The sequence below is a fragment of the Lemur catta genome, chromosome 21, assembly GCF_020740605.2.
Source record: "Lemur catta isolate mLemCat1 chromosome 21, mLemCat1.pri, whole genome shotgun sequence".
In the NCBI taxonomy this organism is placed as follows: Eukaryota; Metazoa; Chordata; class Mammalia; order Primates; family Lemuridae; genus Lemur; species Lemur catta.
In genome coordinates, this window is record NC_059148.1 from 46,573 (window position 1) to 70,877 (window position 24,305).

A 24,305-nucleotide genomic window follows, 5' to 3' on the forward strand; every position below is an offset into this window, starting at 1 on the left:
AGACTGATGCCTCCCAATGTGTTCTTTTTGCTTAAGATTGCTTTGGCTATACAAGGTCTTCTCTGGTTCCAGAAGAAGCATAGAATTATTTTTTCTTAATCTGTAAAGAATGATGGTGGAATTTTGATAGGGATTGCATCAATTCTATAGATCACTTTAGGTAGGATGGACCTTTTAACAACATTGATTCTACCCATCCATGAGCATGGTAGGGATTTCCATCTGTGCACATCCTCTACATTTTCTCAATGTTTTATAGTTCACCCTATAAATATCTCTCATCTCCTTCATTAGATATATTCCTAAATATTTAATTTTCTTTGATGTTATTGTGAAAGTTGTTACATCTTTAATTTGACTTTTGGCTTGACTGTTATTGTCGTATATGAATGCCACTGATTTGTGTGCATTAATTTTGTATCCTGAGACTTTACTGAATTTGTTTACCAATTCCAGGAGTCTCTTGGTTGAATCCTTGATATTTTCTAGGTGTAATAGCATATCATCAGCAGAGAGTGAGAGTTTGACATCTTCTGCCCCCATTCGGACACACTTAATTTCCTTCTCTTGTTTGATTTCTCTGGCAAAGACTTCTAGCACTATGTTGTATAGAAGTGGAGATAGTGGGCAACTTTTTCTGGTTCTAGTTCTAAGCGGGAATGCTTTCAATTTTTCCCCATTCAGTATGATATTGACTGTGGGTTTTTCGTATATGGCCTTAATACTTTTAAGGAATGTCCCGTCTATGCCTATTTTGTTAAGGGTTTTTATCATAAAGTTACTGTATTTTATCAAATACCTTTTCTGCATCTATTGAGAGAACCATATGCTCTTTGTTCTTGCAAATAAAGAAGATGGATAAATAATTCAGTATCAATGCTATTTTTAACATTTTATTTTGGAGAATCCTAGAAAAAATTTCTAAGCATCTTATTGTTTTATAATATTCTAACAAAAACCTCATTTTCCCTATCATTTTACATAATTTATGTTACTACCTCTCATATTACTTGAATCTGATGTTTTCTTAGTAGAAATTATTACGTTTCTAACAATGCCAGAAGGCAACTTCTTTTTATAACTCTCAGAAATTTGTAAAAAACAACTGCATAAGAACTCTTTCAAGGCATCTGCAGTGATTATGGAGACATGTCTTTGTAGCTTGATAGAATAGTGCTTTTCAATCTCTTTCATTAAGTCTAACATGAGTCGGCAAAGCAGTGCCCCACAAGGAAACCATGTATAACTTGTAATTACTACATTAAGTTTAAAATAAAATGTTTTTCAACTTACTGAGAAATACTAAAATAAACACTGCTCCCCCCCAAAAAATTAAGGGAAAATATTTACTGAAAAATCTTTCCTTGCATATACACACTCTTTCATTATCATCTTATTAAATGATACATTACCTGATTTTTTTTGGTAATAACTAATGAGAATATTTTATATTTGTCTCATTCTAATGGTTTTCAGAGCATTTAACATTTTCCTTTTGTACCCGGTAGTCCAATTTCATGACTGGGAAGCACTTAGACCCTGATTATATGAGTTTCTTGGAAAAATAAAACAAAAGGAAGCTAATAAAATGACCAAAAAACATCAGCTAGCTAAGATCTTATAATTTATGTATTAAAACTCTCAGTTATTTGTTCTCTTTTAAGCTATTTTGTTGCATGCTAGGAAAGCTTAGACTTGCTCTTCTATGATTTCTAAGGATATGAAGCCAGGTAAAGATACAAAGTCAAGGCCTCATTTAAAATGGGCCTAAGCTACTTTTCTCTGCATTACAGAGATTAGAAAACACCATCAAAACCATAAGTTAATGTATATTGGTTGAAATGAACATTTTAATAACAATGATTCACAATGAAAACTAATTGATATTTATTGATAGATTTTTGTTCAAACAAATGTTTTATGGCCTTTGTAAATTTTGTTTAAGAGACAAACTCTTTTACTATGTTGCCCAATCTGGATTACATTGGCTATTCACAGGCATGATCAAGATGCCCTACAAGCTTTTAACTACTGGGATCAAGTGACTCTCCTGTGTAAGCCTCCCAAGTAGCTGGGACTTCATGCATGCACCACTCTGATTGGCTTTTAAAATTCTCCCCCTAGTCAAAGATGGTCAAACATTAAACAAATTCTTAAACTGGATCAAGAAGAGTTGAACTTTTTTGTTTCTGTAACAAGCCTACAATTGATACAGCTTTTCATTTTTGGATTCATTTTGAGATCCCCAGAAATGGATTTTTGAGTGAAATCATATAGTTGGATTGGGAGGTTTCTGTTACATCTTCAGGAGGGATGGGCACCATATTTGGCTTTACATGGAATTCTGGGTAGGAAAAATGTAATTAATTCTGTTTAGTCAAGGTCGCTATTTAAAAACTCTTGATCACTTTGCCCCATCTTAGTCATCAGTCACTCAAGTGATGGTAAGACAGACAAAAGTGAAGGCCTTTTTTTTTTTTTTTTTTTGAGACAGAGTCTCACTGTGTTGCTCGGGCTAGAGTGCCATGATGTCAGCCTAGCTCACATCAACCTCAAACTACTGGGCTCAAGCAATCTTTCTGCCTCAGCCTCCCAAGTAGCTGGGACTACAGGCATGTGCCACCATGCCTAGCTAATTTTTTTCTACATATTTTTAGTTGTCCAGCTAATTTCTTTCTATTTTTTTTTAAGTGGAAATGGGGTCTCGCTCTTGCTCAGGCTGGTCTCGAACTCCTGAGCTCAAACGATCCTCCCACCTTGGCTTGCCAGAGTGCTAGGATTACAGGTGTGAGCCACTGTGCCAGGCCCAGTGAATGTCATTTTAAAAATTCAAATATTTGCTTGATTTAACTATTTAAAAAGTACTGTCCAATTGCCCATCAACAGGCAAACTTTGCAGTAGTTGAAATAAAAATGCTGTAAGTAACATAGGAATTAGAGATGTACTTTTATGTAAGAAAATGACAATTAGTAAGACGTTGATAGGTTGTGAAATATGTTTTACCATGTTGATAATGAAAATAACAGCCTATTAACACTCACTTTATCAGTGCCTCCAATGCATTATTTTTTAGGATAATCAAATGAAGTTGTCAAATACAACGAGTATACTCTTTTATTTGCACGTGTGACATTGATCAATTTTTCTCCCCAGGTGGCATGTTAATTCCATCCAGGCTGCTCCCCAGCAGAATCAAGTATTAAAAAAATACATGATTCCTCTGGGGGAAGAACTCTTGCCCTGATCCTCAAATTTGGAGCCCAACCCTCAGAGCCTCTCTTCCCCACACCCAAGCCCCCAGGCTGCACCTGCTGCAGCATGCACCTGGGGGCTCAGTTTCTCTTGGTTCCTACTCCTCACAGCTATGGTTGAGGCTGATTTGTTGTCACCCTGGGAACTCATGGGCGTGGCCGGGAAAGTCCCTTAAAGGGGTGGGGGCAAATGCTGGTGGCAGAATCAGGACAGCAGACAGCTGCAAGTCTCTAACTCCTCTCCACCCAGTGTTTTTCTGAAGCCTTTCCGCTTGGCTCCTGGGGCCCAGTAACCCCAGCATCCTCGGAATGAGCCTCAATCATGAGCTGCCTGAAAACGTGACATCTGGCTCCCCTGGACCAGTGGAGGCGGCTAGGTGAGAGGGAATGGCTCCAAGGACATAAGGGGTGAAGCTAGTGGGTGCCTATGGCACAGGGACAGCGAGAGGAGGACTTGCCTCCCTGAAATAACAGGTGGGTGGGGTAGGGGGTGGGGGAGTGTGAGGTCACAGGGGTGACATTCTGATGCACCTGGAGCAGAGTTGGGGATTGGCCGGGCAGGCAAAGGGTAGTGATGAAAAGCTGGTTGCCGAGCTTGAGTGCAGCAGAGCCGGCCTGGACTTGAAGGGCTGAACTCAGGCTCCAGGGCCAGCTCCAGCGCCCTTTGGGTGTGACCACCTTCCTGTGGTCATGTCTCAAGGACACCCTCTCACCTGCCTCTTCCAATGGGTCTCATCTATTCTACAGCTTCCTGCCCTCTGCTTCCTAACCCTCCATGACTTCTCAGTTTCTGGCTGCCACAGTCCTCCACTTTGCCACTTTGGTTTCCAGAAATTTCGTCCGGAGCCAGCCCTGCTTTCCAGAGTCTTCAGCTTACCTGCTCATTGTCCCCTGTGTGTCCTGTTTGCCTGGAAGTCCAGATGACCGCAATGGAGACGGCCACTTGAGTTTTCTGGATCGCTGTGCCTGTGAGAGATGCGTCGTACATGCGCGGACAGAGAGAGCTTCATAGCAAGGTCGGTTTTCTTAGTGAGAAAGCCCATGCAGTTCCCACTGTAGCCTGGGCTGCACAAAGAGAATTCAGGTGGTGGGAATGAAAGTGGCCACCTGAGAGAGGTCCTTAGAAAATAAACCATCAGAGAGCTCAGCTTGGATGGCCAACTCCAGAAGCATTCCTCAAATGCTTTCACCAAGAGACCATCCAAACCAGGGCGGGGTGCGGGGGTGGGCAGGGTGTGCTCTTTGTTCCTCACAATGAAATTGGGAAGTTTTCTACTACCTCTGAATGATGTCCCAACTTGTGAGGTCTTCCTCTTCTGGAAATGGAGGGGTTGGGCTTATATCTGAGGTAAGGCCTACATCTAGTCCTAGTGAGTCATCAAAAGGGCTCAGTAACTTAATGACCTCAGAGCTGGGCCCTCTTTTGGCCATATCTATAGGTCCAAGCAGCCTGAATTCTTTTGGAGGGAGGAGTGTTGTTTTTCACATTGATGCCTCTGACATCAAGTTTTTCCTGAAAATGCCAAGCATGATCTCACTTGCTAGAAGATTCCCACCCCCATGTAGCCCATTTGTTTATTTATATGTTTATTTAAGGTTAAAATTTTGTTTATTTTTATTTTATTTTGATAGAATTGGGTACACGTTGAATTCTGTTACATGTATATATGATATAGTGAAGTCTGGGCTTTTGTACCCATCACCTGAATACTGTGTGTTGTACCCCATAAGTAATATTCATCCCTCACCCCATCCCGCCTCCCTCCTTCTAAGTTTCCATTACAGCATTCTGTGTGCCCTTGTGTAGGCATAGTTTACACTTACGAGAGCATACGGCATTTATTTTTCTGTTTCTGCTTAAATTTGTGGTCAGATGTTTCAGTTATAAATGAGCTTAATAACTCTGTAGGATACAAGATCAAACTATAAAAATCAACTGTCTCTATATACTAGCAATAAATAAAATAAAATAAAAATTTATTTTAAAATAGTATGGAAAAGAATAAAATAGGAATAAATTTAGGAAAAAATTTGTAAACCTGTATACTGAAAATTATAAAACATCACGGAGAGAAATTTAGAAGATAGGAATAAGTGGGAAACACATCTTGTATTCATTGATTAGAGATTCAGTATTTTCAAGATCACAATTCTCTCCAAATTAAACTCCAAATTCAAAGCAAGTCCTACAAATATCCCAGTAGACGTTTTTATTGGAATAGACAAGTTGATTTGAAAATTTATATGGAAATGCAAAGAACTTTAAATAATGAAGACAATTTTTTTACATAAAAGAATGAAGTTGAAGGACTTATGTACCTGTTTTCAAAAATTACTATAAAGCTCCAGTAATCAAGACATCATGGTGTTGACACAAGGTCAGGTATATAGATCAATGAAAGTTATTTCAGCGTGGTTAAAAAATGTTTAAATTTATGGTCAGATGATTTTTGACAAAGGTATATAGTGTTTTAACAAATGGTGCTGAGACAATTGAATATCCATATGTCAAAAAACCATTATTACTTCACACAGCACACAAAAGCTAACTGAAAGTGGATTATAAATCCGAATGTAAGAGTCAGCACTTTAAAATTGCAATAAGAAATAGGGAAAAAGCCTGGGCACGGTGGCTCACGCCTGTAATCCTAGCACGCTGGGATGCCGAGGCAGGTGAATCGCTCAAGGTCAGGAGTTCGAGACCAGCCTGAGCAAGAGTGAGACCCCATCTCTACTAAAGAAATAGAAATTATCTGGCCAACTAAAATATATATAGAAAAAATTAGCTGGGAATGGGGGCACATGCCTGTAGTCCCAGCTACCCGGGAGGCTGAGGCAGTAGGATCGCTGAAGCCCAGGAGTTTGAGGTTGCTGTGAGCTAGGCTGATGCCACGGCACTCACTCTAGCCTGGGCAACAAAGCGAGACTCTGTCTCAAAAAAAAAAGAAAAAAAGAGGGAGAAAATGCATTACCTTGTGTTGTGGAAAATGTTCTTAGAGACAACATTAAAAGCATAGTCAATAAAAGAAGACATTAAAATGGATTTTATAAAAATTATAAAGTTTTTCACTTCAGAAGACACCATTAAGAAAACTAAAACACAAGCCACACACTGGACGATGAAATCACAAATAATATATCTGATGATAGACTTGAATCCAGAATATATAAGGAACATGTAAAACTGAACAATAAGAATAAAACTAAAAAATGTTCAAAAGACTTGCACAGACATTTCACCAAAGAAGATAAAAGAATGGCTAATGGGCCTATGAATGATGAGCACATTGTGATAATACTCAACATTATTGACCATTAGAGAAGTTCAGATTGATACCATAATGATATACATTCCCCACTAAAATGACTACAGTAACACAGAAAATAGCAAGTGTGATGAGCATGGAGAGAAACTGGAATCCCCGCATGTTGTAGGTGGGAGTGTAAAAAGGTACAGCTACCTTGGAAATCAGTTTGGCAATTTCTTAGACTTAGCACACAACCTGGTAAGTCCACTTCTGGGAATCTCTTTAAGAGAAATGAAAACGCGTTCACACAGAGACACGTACGTGGATGTTTCTAGCAGTGTTGCTCATAATGGCTCAAATTAGAAGCAATCCAAATATGCATCAATTGGCAGATGATTAAAGAAATGTGGTATATACATACTATGGAATACTATTCAGTAATTAAAAGCACACTACTAAGTACTAAAATATGGATGAAACTTAAACATGCTGAGTGAAAGGAGCCAGACCAAAAACGTCTGCATATTGTGTGATTCCATTTACATACAATGTCTAGGAAAGTAAGTTTATAGAGACAAAGCAAGTCAGCATTTGTCTAAGGTTGGGGGTGGGAGAGGGGATTAACTGCAAATGATTGTGAAGGAACTTTTTGCAGGTGATGGAAATGTTCTAAAACTGGATTGTGGTGATGCTTGCATAAGTACAAATTTATCAAAACAATTTGAGTTTTACACTTCCAGTGGGCAAATTTTAGGGTATGCTAATGATACATCAATTAAGCTATAAACGTAAAAAGGAAGAAGAAAAAAGTTATTAAGTGGTGTTTCTTTTGGTAGACGCTTAAAAGCTTATTTACATAGTAAGCTTCTGGTACTATAGTTAGGAGCTAAGAAGTAATGGCTTTGGGTTCAACATCAAAAAGTTTAGTTTATGGTATGGTTTCATGTTAAAAAATCAGATTACCATGGAAACATGTTAGGAACAATATTTTTGTTTGTTTAATAAGAGGGTAAAATTTCTCGTGACTTTAATTTTATAAGTTTCCTATGTTGGATTTATAAGTAAATTACCACTTATATCATAACTGTTTAAAACACGAAATTATATGTGTGAACTTATATTGAACTAAATGAAATGATAATGGATGCCAGTTTAAACGTTTTAATTTTATAATATGTTTACAAGCTGCAAATCATAAGGATTTAATGTATTAGCTAAGTTATAATTTCTCTATCCCTATCTACCTTTAAGATCTTAGATAAGTCATTCAGTTAGTTAATAAGTTTTGAAAGCCTGGAAAGTTTCTTAGTAAAAAACAGACACAAAACACTTATAAATAATGATAATATCTATTGTTATTTTTGAATGGCAATGGATTAAGGACAAAATATATATCCTCCAGTTTTCCTCAGAGGATTTTTTTATATATATATATATATATACACACACACACATATACACACACACAATATATTCAAAATTATACAATAGGAATAAATATGTATGTGTGTGTATATGTATGTGAATATGTGTCTATTCATCTATTTCAATTGTTAATACGTGCTGATGGAGAAAAAATAGTAAAACAATTCTTGTGTTTTTATTCTCTAGTTCTTTTGTTCTCTCTGGAAAAATAATTATTTTGATTAAAGATCATATTTGATATAAATATATAATTGCATTTATAATATATACATTATGTTTTATGATATATAACATAATATATTTATATTTAATATGAAGACACTTGATTTAAATAATTATATAATGTATGATAATTAGAGAAATAAATATATGTATACAAGAAACTAGATATCATTTCCTTATTTGAGAAATTAATAGTTTATCCACAGAATAAATTTAATATGATATATATGTATTATTTAATATACTGCTTAGTTAATTATTTGGTAAAACCATAGGGAATGTTAAGTATTACCAATTTTTATATTTATATATCTGTGTATGTCTAAATTTATAAATCTTTTCCTCCAAATTATTATATAAATACTTATAAAGCAGAAACAAAATGAGTGACATTTTTATTTAAAATGACTGGGCTATTTTATGCTTATGTGGTAGTTCTTGTAATTCTGTTAAATTTTGGTTGTTTTTTACACTCTTGTTTTTTGTTTGTTTTTTAAACTCTTAAGTCAGTTTTTTAAAAAAGTCTTGTTTGCTTTTCATAATTTATTTTCAATGACAATTGTTATTTACAGTGTTTTTATAATGTCTGAAATTATTTCTGATATTAGTTATGATTTATATCATGTCTTCTGTAACTACTATTTTTTGTTTTACCGTTCCAAAATTCAGAACAGTAATTTTGCTCTACAAAACAAAGGCAAAAAGGAATAATTAGGTTTGTTAAAACTCTTTAGGTTTTAAATAAATCAAAACTGTTATGAGAGCCATTGTCCTTCAACCTTGGTATTTAAAAACAACAAAAAAGTAAGTTTTACTTCCCTCTGTGCAAAAAATAAAATGCTGCAAACCTGGCAAATCCAAAAGAGAGTTGATATTAGGTTAATTATGTATTAGTAAAACATATTAATAGAAGTATGTTTTAATAACTGTGTACTTTTCAAGTTAAAAGAAGCATGCTGCTATTTAAACATAAATACTGAAATATAAACTATCAGATTTTTCTCTAGGATTCTAGGCTCACAAATCCTTTTTCATGTTTTGTTCATGAAAACTCTGACCAAGTGCTGACTCAAGTATGTGGGAATCATTAGAGACCTACTGCTTATTTCAGTATTTTGTTAGATCTAGTGGCCAAGCCATATCCACCTTTTTTGGGATCTATAACAGCAATAGAAAAATGTATGAAAATTTCCATTGATTTAATTCCAGAGTTTCTACTACACTTACTGGTTCCTATCCTACATAGACTATTTTATTGGCAGTCACCTGACATCCTGAGAAATATTACTGCTTTCCTCTTCAGAGGTCTCTGTCCATTGCTGCTTCACTCTGAACCCAGCCACTCTTCGTTCGTCACCTAAAGAAAGAACCCAGCAATTACTTGCCAGCATTTTGGGAACTATTCACAATAATTTAAACCTTATAGACAAAACAATCATAATTTTAATGTGGTTTTATGTGGTTAATAATTTAAAAAAACTAAAAATTATGAAGCTGAGTATGCTATAAGAAACTTAAATCAGGCCTTGAAATATAAGCTTCTCACAGAAATAAAATAATTCCAGATGGTTGCATTAATTGCCATCATCCAGATATATCAATTGCCAAAAGATAAAGAAAGAAATATTTTTTTGTTATGGTAGGTATGATTTTAGGTTAGTTCATGACTATGAAATGTTTTAGAAACAAAAAATGTCCTATTATAAGATGGTGCATTAAAAGCCCTAGTATTTCTATAGGCCATGCTCCCTAGACAAGCAGCTGATTAGCAAATCACAGAAATGGTAGAGGTCATTGATTTACATCCAGAAACCTGACTTTAGCTTGGTCAAAAGGAGACACTAAGAAGAGAGAAGCAACCTCTAATATTTGGAAACTCACCTAGCACTGTTAAGGTTTGGTGTTGCTAGGGGTAGACCAGGTATTCATAACAAGGTTATAATATTTTTGTTCTGAATGTAAACAATTCTGCCGAACACCAGCTTCAGAAGAGGCTGCACAATGATTGCGGGGATCAAGACCAAAAGAAGAACATTCTACAATCAGGTTTGTATGAACTAAAATAAAATCTTAATCCCCCCAGCTGTGATGGAATGGACTCCCTCTTGGCAAAGGGGACTGCAGAAATAACCTAAGGCTCAGATACTGGCTATAAAAAGGTAGGTGCTCCTTTATCTTTTTGGAGACATTACACTTTATAACCCTGAGATGCCAAATCATGAACAGACATCAGGCTATAGAAGGAAAAACCTAAAACGATCTATAGGCCTTCAATTTACATAAGAGATCACTTGAGTTTCCGTAAACATCCAATGGTTTATCTCTGATTAACAGATTTCTTAAGTTAAAAAATTCCAAGACTTAAAACAAAGCTTCATTCTTTAACCAGTTACAAGTCAAAGAAACTTTAAGTGCACATATAACACATAAGAACACACTTTAAGATGTCCTGCTATTTCAGGCAAAACAAATACACGCCCTCCACATACTGACTTAGGGAGTTATTTGTAGTTCCTACCTGCATGAACCTATACAACCAGACTGCACCACAGCAGTCTAGGCACATATTCTCAGGATCACCCGGGGCCATGTGCTCCAGGTGAGTCTCTCACACATGTTCAAATCACAATAAAACTCTTTAATTATTCTAAGGATTTTGGGTTCTTTTCTTTTAACAAGATGGTGCTCACATCTGGGGTTCAAAGAAGACTCAGAATTCCCTGAAGGAGGAGCCCAATGTCAGCACCAGGCAGCACGGCACCCATCAGCCACCTACTTCTGAGCTTTCCCTTGAGCTCAACTGGTAAGTCCTCCTGAGTCCCTGGACCTCACGATTTGGTTGATGGTCCTGGTTTATTCTGAGCTGTGGTTTCTTTTTCCAGGAAGCTGTTTTGAGAGGTCCTAATTTTGACTTGGAGGTGCACTCTAAAGGGTCTTCTCCATTCATTGCCTCTTCCTCCCCAAATTTCTCTGAATTGAGTCTTCTGGGACTTTGTGAAATGAAGGAGGAAACTGAACTGTTCCGTTTGTGGACAAATGAGAGACTGAGTTGCTCAGCTCCGAGGAGAAATGGTATTTTTCTAGTCCCAGCCAAAGGCATGCCTAGGTGACTGCGAGTGCAAGTGGGAGTGCTTGAGGTGACTGCCCCTGGTGTGACATGTCCCTGCAGGGAATCCCCAACAAAATTAATTAAAAGAAGGCTCATCCGGGAAACGGACATGAGAGCTGATCATTCGGCCTTTTAGAGCCCTCTCGGAGGTGGTAGACCCCTGGAGAGAGAACCTGAGACACAGATGAGAGGCGGGAACCGACTCAGTGGTGAAACCCTGTGTGATCCTGCCCACAATCAGCACACTCTGATCCACTACACTGACCCCTAGACCGCAGTTCGGTTGCTTCTTGTGAGAAAACTGGGAAACCAATCCTCTACAAGTTAGGAAAGGCAAGGAGAGTGATCCCATCTGGGCACCCCGGTGGGGTTCTGCCAGCTGGACTCGCAAGTATGTGTGTAAATGGCAAGATTCAAAGGCATGTCAGGTACGCTAGGACTGCAGCTGGTTAGGGCCAATTCTTGTGCACACCTTTTAACTGCAGGGCCAATTGCATCCAGGAAGGAAGCCAAAGTCCTGTCTATTTCTGGTGAAGTTAGGAGACCTTGGTGAATAAGTTGGCTTATTTACACAAGAAAAGTGTGAATGGCGAAGGGAAGGTGGAAATGCTTTCGAATTCTCAGCATGCACGTGTGCCTGTGATCCAGGACATTCTGACGTGCTTAAAGTGTCAGTGTTTGACACAAGTGTCATACGATTGTAAACCCAGCCAAAAGCAAAGGGGTCTGTATTAGATCATTTCTGACAAGTTAGTGAAATGTAATATGGTCAGTCTCAGGATGATGGCTAGATTTCCTGAGTACCAGCGTGGCCCCCTCGGGTGCCCTGGGTGCTCTGAGCTTTCCCCCAGGCTGAACTGGTTAGTCCTCCTGAGCCCGGGGCCCTCACCCTCTGGGTCGATGGTCCCGGTTGATTCTGAGCTGTGGATTCTTTTACTAGGAAGTTGTTTTGAGGGCTCCTAATTTTGACTTGGAGGTGCACTCTAAAGGGTCTTCTCCATTCATTGCCTCTTCCTCCCCAAATTTCTTGGAATTGGCTCTTCTGGGCCTCTCTGAAATGAAAGAGGCAACTGAACTGTCCCGTTGGTAGACAAATGAGAGACTGAGTTGCTCAGCTCTGAAGAGAAAGGGCACTTTCCTCATCCCGGCCAAAGACACGCCTGGGTGACTGCGGGTGCAAGTGGGAGTGCTTGGGGTGAGTGCCCCTGGTGTGACGTGTCCCTGCAGGAAATCCCCAACAAAATTAATTAAAAGAAGGCTCATCAGGGAAATGCACACGAGAGCTGATCACTGGGCATTTTAGAGCCCTCTAGGAGGTGGTAGACCCCTGGAGAGAGAACCTGAGACAGGGGTGAGAGGCGGGAACCAACTCAATGGTGAAAGTCTGTGTGGTCCTACCCACAATCAGCACACTCTGATCCACTACACTGACCCCTAGACCGCAGTTTTGTTCCTTTGTGTTAAGAAAAATTGTAAGGGCATTGTGTAAATTTGAGGCAAGAAAAGTTTTTAAAAGGAGAATATCTGGGAATTATTTTGGTTAAACATAACTAGCGGACTGAGATTTCTATCTTTGTCATTAAGAATATAGCAGTAAATTGTTATGCTACAATCCATGCTACTCATGTGTTCAAAAATTCAGATATTTCTTTATTGTATTCCTTTCTTTTTCTTGTATGGTTTTTATTCAGAAATAATTTTTTAATTTCTCATGAATATCTTAGAGTCACAGGCAAGTTGCAGCTAAAATGGGATCCTTAATTACCTCCTCTACTTTACCTACCTATGCATGTATACGTATTAGGTGTTTGTCTAAGCAAACCTGTGTAGAAATTGCAAAAATTTCCTAACAGCTAATTGTTGCCTAGCTAGTAGTTGCTTAAAGCTATAAAATATGCAAAGATTTGTAGTCAGATTAAAATATAATTTTTCATCCATTGAAGAAAAATTGTTTCTAAGACCTATTAGATCTGCCTCTGTCTGTATATCTATATTTCCTTGTGTCTATATACTTTATGTGTATAATATTTTGCTACCAATATATACAAAGGTATTTTAGTTGATTATCTTAGAAATAATTGTTATGTCAAATATTTTTCAAGAAAGTAGAAACTAATTTAAATTCTTTTTTAGTGTATGTGACTTTAATGGTACAATAATTGACCTCTGCTTAACTTTTTCTTTCTAATTCCGTTTCATTCTGTTTCACAATTTCTGATACATTCACCTTCACAGTGAGACTATCAACATGGACCTGAGTACTCAGAGATACTGTGAATGGCCTTCAATATTCTTTCAATTTGTCACAGCTGATTCATACTTTAACATTTACCCAGTGATCCACTCTTTTTCCTTACTTGTTCAGCATATGGACGATGTTTCACTCCATAAACCGGGTGTCCTCTTGGACATCCTCATTCTTTGAAAGTCTCTAACTGAGTGACGCCATAAAGCCTCTAGGTCCAGACTCCACAGGGTACGTGCAACTGTTACTTACCTTTAACATAAAATATTTCAGGGCACTCAAAAGCTCACCCAAAATTTCGGGGTCAATTTTGTTATAGCCCTCGTTAAAGATTATAGATTGGTAAAAGGAAATGTTGCCACTATTTACACAGACTCCAAAGATGCCCCTGGAGGCAGGTGGTCTTCTATTGCCAGGGTGTCTGGACACTGTTGGGATTTAAGTGAACAAGTCGATACCGTGACTAGCTATATGCAGACACTAATAGGCTTGAAGCATACCATCAGAGTATGGCTTCCACCAACTCACAGGCTTTGCCATGCTTTTTGACCAAGAGAGTCTGTATATACCAAAATTTTTAGAGAAAGACATGTGCTGTCATCTCTCTGGGCAGGCCCCTTTGAAGTACTGTTAACCACCTATACCGCCATCAAAATAAAAGAAACATTTTCCGAGATTCATGCGAGCTACAGCAAAGTGCACTGAGACAGTTGGAAGATCACCCCTACAGGTGACGTGAAAGTAAGGATTTCCAGGACTAGTTCCCAGGCCCCTGAAGCAGACATCTTCACAAAGTAGCCAGGTTTTTCCCAAGATCTTAGATCAAGAAACCACATTTTCTATCTAAAAACTCCTTTTTGTGTGTGTTATTTTTTCTCTTTTTATCCCCTCCCCACAAAAAGGGTTCTTTATAAATCCTTTTTCTTTTAAGCCTCCCTGTTTGAGGATTGCACATGGGAACTGAGTGGCGATTGCCTCAACCTATCCCAATTTCCCTTTTAATCTTCCACTATGACTTTTTTTTTCAAACTATGACTCACTCTTACTAACTCTTACTGTGTTTCCAGCAGGTTAGACACAGACCCAGCATCCCTTTGCACAAGTTTTTCAAACCCTGGCCACACTAACTAATCAATCCAATTGCTAGTTATGCCAACATGTAGATCCTACAAAGGAATCTGAACTCATTTTTGTTGCTGCCAATGTCAGTGCCTGGTGGGACTGGTCTGGAAGATGGAGGTATGATAAGCATTGGCTTCCACAGCCAAAGAAAACATATTATGGTACTACTGCTGTTGGTGAGTTAACTGAACACAGAAAAAGTGTCTTTTCCTCAGGTAAAGTCACTAGAAAGAAAATTTTTATCTCTTCTGGGTGAAGTTCTAGGGCAATATTGTGATCAAACCCTATGATTTGATTCCACAGATGACATTCTTGCACCTCTTAGATCATGCTGACACTAACCCTCATGATGTCAATGCTTGTTAATAATCAGATGTTATGGACGGCTCACAAGCCAGGCCTCTGCAACTTGGGGTGGCTCACTTGCTCCCATTGTTAAGTTGACAGACACTAATGATTACATACGGACAGACCAAAAGTCTGGACTGACTTGGTTTCGTGACAAAACCAAGCCCTGTAATTTCCAGAATTGCACTAAAGGCCATCTGTATCAAATATTTCACAACCTGTTTTGTTCTCACAGACTGGCAGGGACACATGGAGATGAAACTGTCCATATTAAAGTACTGTGAAGCCACAAAGAATAAATAGTAATCCAAGTTTGGTTTTTATATAAGTATAAATATAACCAGAAATCAACCAACCATTGTTTTCTAACTTCCTTGCTGCTGCAACCGGTTACTACTTAATTTCACTGTCCTCCCTGACAGGCACAAGATTTGTGACTCCCCCCACTACTTCTGTAGATAAAATTTCTATTGTTAATCCCAAGACTTTTGACTCCATTGCAGTTTAAATCTTAAGACTGGTCCTTAAGGTGTTTTTCAAACTCTGCATCCTGGAGACCTGCTGACACCAACCAGACCCGTGGACAGATGTGGGAATGGATCCAACAGCCTCGAAAGCCCCTACCCGGGAAACCTACCAACTGAGAAGATAATTTCTGCATTCCAACCCTATGAGCTCATCCCTCACCCATCAGCAGACCCCATTCCCTAGCCCTTTGCTCACCAAACTGTCCTTAAAAACCCTTTCTCCCAAATTCTTCCAGAAGATGGATTTGAGAAATTACTCCCCTCTCCTCGCATGGTGCCTGTGATAATAAAACTGTTTCTCTGCTGTAACCCCTGCTGGCTCAGTGTGTTGATCTCCTCTTGAGCAGCAGGCAGTGAACCTGCTCGGGCTGTAACAGATACTGGAGATGTAGAAGTGCCAATGAGAAAGAGCAAGTACAGCAAACTCCACACTGGGAGTCACAGGTTCCAAACTGACCCTCTCGGAAAATAACACTGGTCTTTTTGTTCTTAGAAGAACTCTTATGGTTTCAGCCTTCTCACATGTTTCAGTCACATTTTCACAGTTAAGTGTTTTCTGTACAATCCAGTATATTGATAACTGAGTCAAACTGCTTTACCCAAAATTTGGTTGACAGCCTTTATAAGACGGCCTACTTAGGAAAATCTTAACCTTATCCCATTTTGTTAGAAAAATGATTTAGGTCCAACTGGTTTTTATAAACTGGTGAGTTTATATGTTTTACTATCCCATGACTAAAATTCTAAAATGAAAACTGTAAGACCTTTTTTATGTGTATATGTATATATATATATACACACTATATATATATATATTTAGATGTATTGGTGCATATACACATGCATTATATCATATGTAATGTCTACATAATAAAATCTTGTGTAGTCAGCAAGAAATCCCTTCAAAAGTTGTATTTTGATTGGCTTAAATAAATGAACACTCATAAAATATTTAGTAATTAAATCAAATTATTTTTAGTTCATATGACAAGAAAAGTTTGGCAAATTGTTTTAAAAATTAATGATAACATAAAATTAGAAATGTCTTTAAAGTTGTCAACATACTTTCTTGCCTGGTTTACCGGCTTACTGGTGAAGGTTTTTGCATCCATGTAACTTTCTGTACTGCTTTCAAAGTCTTTTGATTATCACTTTGGTTAAATGAATGACTGCTATTTTACAGTGTTCTCTGATTTTGTTTTGGTCAAATGTTTTGAGCCCTTTAACATCTTTGACAAACCTCCCCCAAATTGAATTCTAACTTAAGCATCTTTAACCTAGAATTAATTATGAAAATTTCCAGTTGGGTCCCTGGAAAGATTCAAAATATATATCTCTCATCTTAAAAGGATATTAAATGATTAGACTCATTGGATAAATTGTATAAGAAACATGGTCCAATGATAAGTGACACTAGATCTTACTTAGTTTCATTTATTGGTATGTTGTTGATATGAATGTTTCAAAAATATCATTTCTATAAGCATTGAAGTTTATAGAAGTTTAATATATTATCAGTCATAATTCTGGTTACTATCTGTGATAGATATAGTGCAGTTTCCTTATTTAAACTTTCATCAGATTTTTAAAATCTCTAAAAATCATTTACAGTCAGATTCATGAAACAGACTCCAACAAATACTCTTAAATACACATCTCTGATAACTTTAAGGACAATGGACTAAATAAAAATTTCTGGAACTCTGCTAAAGAAATGGATGGATTCATGATACTACTAACGGAGATTAAGCAGAACAAATGTTGACTACATGACATTGAATACCTGATAAAATCATGTCTGTATGACCTTTATTTAAAACATTTTTTTTTACTTGAAATGTTTGTTTTCCAGATTTATTTATTACCAAGGCTTTGACTAAAATATCATATTTGAAAATATGCATACAATGTCTGACTTCAAGGGTCCCTAGGCTTAAAAAATTTAATAAAAACTCACTTTCTGTCAGAGCCATCATCCTTACAACAGTAAATAAAACCTGAAGTCTGCCTTGGTTTGGCTTCCTAGCCTTAAGAAGTTATTAAACCTGAGGTTTCTATGTGATCAATACAGAGAAAAAAAAGTTATACTTCTAAAAAGAACAGCTATAATACATTCATTATTTGACTGTAGCTCTCTATATTATTTTCTTAATTTTTCTGGGTTCTTCTCATCCAACTTTCTTACAAAAAATACAAAATGCAAACTTCTCTGTGCCTTAAGGCCTATAAGCTGAAACTAGATACATTTCAAGAAACAAGTCTGTGGGTAATGTACAGGCCACACAGAAAGTTCACCAAACTATCTGATGCCATAGCCAGAGACACTGAAATGTAACCCAGAACAAGTTGAATTTCCCATGCTATAAACAGCTTTTCCTAAGTGGTTGAAGCAAGACTCCATATAATAATTCTCACCACATACGTCTGGACTTTTCAATATGTTCAGTTGATTACCTTTAAAATTAGTTTCATGGTTTAAAGCTATTATTCAAACTGGGCTTATTATTCCCTTATGATTTTAAGGTTTATTCTTATTGTCTGCCTAATCTTTGTAAGTCCAGCTCTCTTCATAACATAATTTGGCTAAATGCTTCAAGATAATTTCTGATGCCTGTGGGACTGAGAAGATGGAACTTGATGCTGGAATCCAAACAGCTGTCCCCAGGGAAAATGTTTCCATCTGGCCTCTTTGTTACTGTAATGTGTTCTGGGTCCCTGACAGGTCCTCATACTTTCCCCTAACCTGGGACAGAGACCACCAGGACAGGTTCATTTTCGCACCTGTCAGGTGCCAAGGGACAGGGTTTGGCACTCAGTTTTGTACCATTTTCTGCACAATTTCCCACGTGCCTTTGTGGCACCCCGACATGACTGTGTGATCTCTGGGTTAGAAGCTATGTCTTTACAGTCAATTACATTCTTAAAGCCTTCATGGGTCACTTACTACCCTGTAGCTGCAAAGCAGTGTTTTCAGGGTATATGTGCATGTGTCAGCGTGTGCATGTCCGTGTTGGTGATTGTGTCTATGTGCATGTCTGAATGTTGGTTCGTGTCTATATGTGCATGTGTGTAGTGTGTACGTACATGAACGTGTGTGAGTGTGTCTATGTGTGTGTGAGAGAGAGGGACACAAAAGTGAATGAGACACACACCGTGCTTTGAGGAGCTCCGACTGGAAGATAAGGCCATCCAGGGCACAGGTGACTCATGGGAAGCAGACATGTGGTGGAGACGGGGTAGAAATCTGGGAAGGGGTGGGAAAAAGCTCTGTGGACTGAAGGGCCTCTTGGTTGGGTCTTAGAGATGAAGCACATCTCACCTGGGCACAGCGCAGCGGGAGGGACCTTCTGAGGAGGGAACTGCTGGACCAAGGCTCGGAGAACAGGGTTGTGTATGTCCAGGGTCAGAGAACTCCAGTTCGACTGGATGTGGCTCTGGCTCTTCTCAGAGAGTCTCCTTTGGTACTGGGACATCTGATGTGGTCACGAGGCCCAGGCCACAGACCGAACCCTCCTCTGTGTCCAGGAGGTTGGCTGGAGCCAGGAGGGGACATGGCTACTTGGACTCCCTACAAGCCACACTGGGGGCCCAGGAGACTCAGCCGTGAGGTGTGATGGAAGATGGGGCGTGGATGTGCTCTGGCTGCACCTATGTTCTCAGGCCCCGCCCAAGCACTTCTCACCCCTCAAGCCAGGGGCCCCAACTGAAGTTTTTTGGGGGAAGCCACGGCCCACAGCTGAGTGAGAAAATGGAGGCACAGACTCTGATAGGAGCACACCCTGATTTTGTCAACCCATGTCAGTTTATTTTCCCTCACCCCAGAAAGTTCAAGGCAGAATTGAGCACAAGCTGAGGTCCAGGCTCTGAAAGAAATCCAGGTGTCTCCCTGTAGGAGCACGTCGTAAAACCAGCACACACTCCGGGCCCCAGATGCCCACTCCTTCCTACCAGGGGAAGCCGTTCATGTTCTCGGTGAGAAGGCACCTCCCGGAGGTGGCCACCATGCAGTATCTGATGTGACTCAGTGCCCCTTAGGCTGCTGTGTTGGCTGGGCCAGCTCCCTCCTATGCTCGAACTGCTGTTGGCCGCCTGAAGGAGCAAGGACAGCTCCTACTCCAGGTCTTCAATCCTCTGAGCGAGGTGGACTCTCCTCACCTGCAGCTCCAGGGCCCAGTGGCTCTTCAGGGCCCAGGGTCCCAGCTTTTCTCCATCTGGGCCACTTTTCTCCAGTGGGTGAAGTTTATCTTCCTGCCACTCACAAGGGGAGATGCTGGGAGCCACCTGGGAATGACAGACGCACAACACGGACAGGTGACCCCTGAACGCTCTCAGCTCACTCTACCCTGAGCCCTCTCTGTGGTCTTGGCCCTGACTTTTGTCATTTAGACACTCTCTAGGCACCAACATCCACCCCAAACATGGGAATATGCCAGTGAGCTCCCTCCAGGGACTGATCTCATGATTAACTAATGATGACACAGTGTTCACAAGTTTCTGTCACCACAGTAATGCACAACAGTGGCCAAATATATCGTTATACAATTGTCATGTTTAATAATTTAAAACGATTATTGAATAATTAAATCTCAGCATATTTTATAATCCCTCATCTAATCCTAATTTTCCCTTCCTTAAAACCAGGGATATTTGTATAGAATGTATTTTTAAGGATGATCACCTGTTACTTTACCCTCACCGAGTCATGCTCTTCTGGCCCCTCAGTGCAGCTGAGGACAGGCTGCTGCACCTACCTAGTCCCTCTGCTGTCGAGCTACCTTCACAGCTGCCCGTCTGAGGTGGACGGAGGGCGGGTTCACAGAGGAACTGACCCCTCAGCTTAGAGCAAACGCTGTGGAGGAAGTCCAGATAAAGCTCAGGGCAAGAATGATTGGTGCGATGAGATGACAGGAAGCCAGCATCTGCATTTGGGTTTCCCAAGGGGACCCACCTCTGGGGCTCAGGGACTCTGGAAGGCCGTGAGAGACACAGTTCCCGCAGCCTCACTTGGAAGGGTATCTGTGCCTCTCGTGGCCAGTCCTTGGGCCACACCCTGCCTTGTCTGCTCACAAGAGAAATGTCCCCTCAGCTGTTTGTGGACACAGGTGCCCTTTCTTATCATTTCTGTACTGTGAGGTCAGTTTGACCAAGAAGAGTTGATATTCCAGATCTTCAGACATCAAGACCCAGATACCCACGATGTTCTCCTGAAACTCTCTATATTGAGGGACCAACCTGACTTTCCCTGCTGAGTAAGAATGAGAAGAAAACCTGCCCCTTGGCCCTGACTCCTGGGGTCACCGTGGCAGAGGGTGTTCCCTGGCAGGGGAAGAGGGGATTCTGTGGTATTTCAAGGTATCCCAGCCCAGACGCCCACACTGGGAAGGCGGATGTGAGAAGGTGCCTATCCATGCCCCTCCGCCACCCACGGTGCTTCGCTAATTTTAGCATGCAGGGACGAGGCTGGGAAAAGTGAGGCCCTGGGCTTCGGTGTGAAAGTCCAGGGACCCAGAACAGAGGATGAAACATGACCCGATAGCAAAGTGGGGACAGGACACACAGTTAGAGATAAATGACATAAAAGGTGCCAGAAACTTCAAGTCTGGTTGAATAGTATGTTATACAGTATGAAAACAATCAAACTGGTGAACTAACACCCAGAGACTGGCTGCCGGCTTCAGCAAATAAAGTTGACTTTTTTGCTTTATTTTTTCTATATTTTTAAGCAAATAAAGTGATATTGAGCTCAGTGCAGACACAATGGCATGATCACTTCTATCTTTCATCCTCCTTTCTTCTCCATCCTCTCCTGCATCTGCAGCTATGACAGGGAGCAGCCTGGATGAAAGATGCATCTTGCAGAAAGCTCCTGGTCCCAGAGGTGTGCACTATTAATTAGGCTACATCTACAACAGCCATTGTTAGTGCTCCTTTTCCATGCCCGTCCTCAGTATTTTCAGGCTGTGAATTAACTTAGAGAGTTCCAACCTAATCTGACGGTGTGGGCTTCCCTGTCTCCAGCCCCAGCTCTAAGCTTTCCATTCATGAAACCAACAAAACAGAACCTGACTTTGACTGGCGGACATTCTGGTCAGAGCTGGCTATTGCAGTCCCAACACCTCTCTGTGGAAGGGGCCGTGACTCCATGGGTCCTACCCCCCTGGACACCTTAGGAGCTGAGATGCTCGTCTGCTGGGCTTACCACAAATGTGCAGCATTCACCTGGGGGCAGTGGGTCTGGCTCATCCTCCTCTTTCTGGAGCTCCAGGGCTGGAGAAGAGAGCTGGAAGAACTCATTCACCTCATGCACAGTGTCTTCCACATGCCGTGTCTTTCCCTAGAAACAAGGAACATGTGGTCTTTATTACTTTCATTTGTATTCTAATTTCATTGAAAATTTCTTGTGCTCCTACTCCATGATATACAGCGGGGTCAGTGCAGGGCACACAGACTCAGAGTCAGGTGCTGCTCTCGGACAGCTGAGTATCTGAAGGCAAGGGGAGCCAGACCTGCAGCCCAGCACAGCAAAGTAGTAAAGCTAATTGTAGAGAGATACACCAGGCACTGCAGGAGCAAAAAGCAAGACGCCTAGTCCAGGAAGGATGATCAGGGAGAGCTTTTTGGAAGAGGTGATGTCTCAGCTGAATATTAAAAGTTGGACAGGAGTTAGCTGGGTGGAGAGTGGGAGAAGAGCATTTTAGGCAAAGGGAGCAACATTTGGGTAAACACAGGCATGAGAGAGTATAGGTAACATTGATCTATTTGTCCATCTATTCATTTGTCCACCCATTCGTTCATCCATGCATTCATCTAACCTTCCATAAATGAACTGAACCATCCATCTACCCATATATCCATCTAGCCACCCACCCACCCATTCTCTACCCATCTATCTACCCATGCTTCTATCCATAAGTAAAGAAAGACTTACTATGAACCCAGTGTGTATCAAGACAATGGTCAGTTATGGGACACTATTAGGGAACTTCCATGGAGTTTATAACCTATGAAGAAAGGCAGACATAGGGCAAGAAATTACGTGTGAGGGGGGTTATGTGAGTGGATGTTTGGCTTGCAGTGGGGATTAATTAAAGTTCATTTGGCAGCATAGAATTTGTCAGGAAAAGTGTCAAGAGATGATGCTAGAGAAATGAGGGTGGCATGCTTTTCTTACATTGTGGGGTCATCTAAAGGCCAATTTGGTAGAACCTTTCTTATGAATAGAACCTTCATTTTCTTGGGAGGGTCAATTTGCCCAGCTGAAAAATGATTTACCTCAGACTCTCCATAAGATAGAGATAATCATGTGGCTAGTTTTGGCCAAAAAGATGTAAAAGGCAGTGTTGCCGGCCTCTAAATGATGGCTTGTTGTCAGGCTGGCCTCATAAAATGACTGCCAGCAGCACGCATGCTGGCTACTCCTTCACATCCAACGGCAGAGCAAAGGCCAAGGCCCGTTGTTAGAACCGGTGGTTCTAAAACCATATGGTCTCAAGCTTCACTCTGACTGGGACACCCTGATCCAATTTATGTAACTAGGAAAGTGCCATTTCCTGATTGATTTGCATCTGCATCAATCACTATGACAGGGAAATGGGATTATTCCAAGTGGTTTAGAGCAACCAGAGCCCTCCTCTGGATCTGAAGATGAGGTTTCCCCTTCTAAACACCATGGCTGTCACTCGAGGGAACTGAAAATGGATGGTAGAACAACTTCACTGTTTGCTACAATTAAAAAAATAACTTTTAGCTATTTAGTGCAGTGTTCCTCATTGCCTTTTCTTCATTTTAAAGTTATCTCTTATTTTATTACATTAGACTCTTTCCAAATAAAATATCATGCTTTATCATCCACAGGCAAGCGTAGCTGAGAGTGAATTAACGCAAGCCAAGAAATTAGCAACAATTTCAGAATATCCAGGTTGGCGGTCTTACCTTCTCTCCCCAATTCCCCCGATTTTTCTATCCCTCCATTTTTTCAATAATCTTTTCTGTTTTCCCCTTCCTTCCACTTATAATCCTGTTTTTCTTCTCTCAATATGACTTTTAACATATGCAAACATAACAGGATGTATAATTAGACATTTCCCTACCTCCCACAAGTTTAGCTAAAGCCTCAAATCTGTTGACACAGGTGACAATGTCCTCCCACAGAGGAACTACACATACCCTCTCAGGAGTTATTCAGAGGAAGCCAAAATCATCCATTGCTCATCTCCCCAGCATCTGTGAAAAAGAAAAATAGAGATTCATTAGAAAGAAAGTTCTACAGAGGTGAATTTATAGGTAGAGATGAGACAGGGATGGTCTCACCCCCCCAGAGCCAACTGAGGAAGACTTTCAAGTGACTCACTCAGAGAGTGCCGGTGCTTGGCAGAAGGGGGAGCTAGTATCTTATTCTCCAAATGGATATATACCAAGAGCCACAGTCTAGGAGTTTGGCGGGTGAAACAGGGGAAGAAAGAAGAGAGTAAAGGAACAAATATTGCCCATCCTTCCCACCGCTGAACCTCAAGGTTTAGGGGCAGGGTTGAGCTGGGCTGAGGGTGGAGAGCTTACAGGAAACCTTTAAGTTGTATGCAGGATGGAAAGTTGGCTTTAGACTGAACTGGGCTTTCTAATACCTGAAAACACCACTCTTCAATAATATCCCCAAAAGGCCCCGCTGAAGCTGTTTTCAAGAATTGAGAAAGAAAAGTCCAAAAGAATACCATTTTAAGTTAGCTGTGGAAACATTCCTTAAAATTTTACATTACCTTTTTAATGCGAAGAAAAAGGTAGTTTCCTAATTCTACCCTACTGAATTCAGT

General features: G+C 40.1%; 1 long non-coding RNA gene across 12 annotated transcripts in view; it reads right to left on the reverse strand.

Annotated features, from left to right (window-relative positions):
- The window catches only part of LOC123626002, a 41,704-nt gene that overhangs the window by 15,584 nt on the left and 1,815 nt on the right, over positions 1-24,305 (reverse strand). For 2 of the 12 annotated variants that reach the window (XR_006730706.1, XR_006730709.1), the window contains exons 2-7: positions 23,665-23,721; positions 22,427-22,499; positions 21,698-21,832; positions 18,651-19,779; positions 9,414-9,504; positions 4,303-4,317 (exon numbers count right to left, since the gene is read on the reverse strand). This is a non-coding gene — a long non-coding RNA (uncharacterized LOC123626002). Of the gene's footprint in view, positions 1-71; positions 101-4,129; positions 4,318-6,155; positions 6,181-9,331; positions 9,505-18,650; positions 19,780-21,697; positions 21,833-22,426; positions 22,500-23,588; positions 23,722-24,305 lie in introns of those variants that run through there. The other 10 variants (XR_006730711.1, XR_006730710.1, XR_006730702.1 and 7 more) reach the window with 9 other exon arrangements.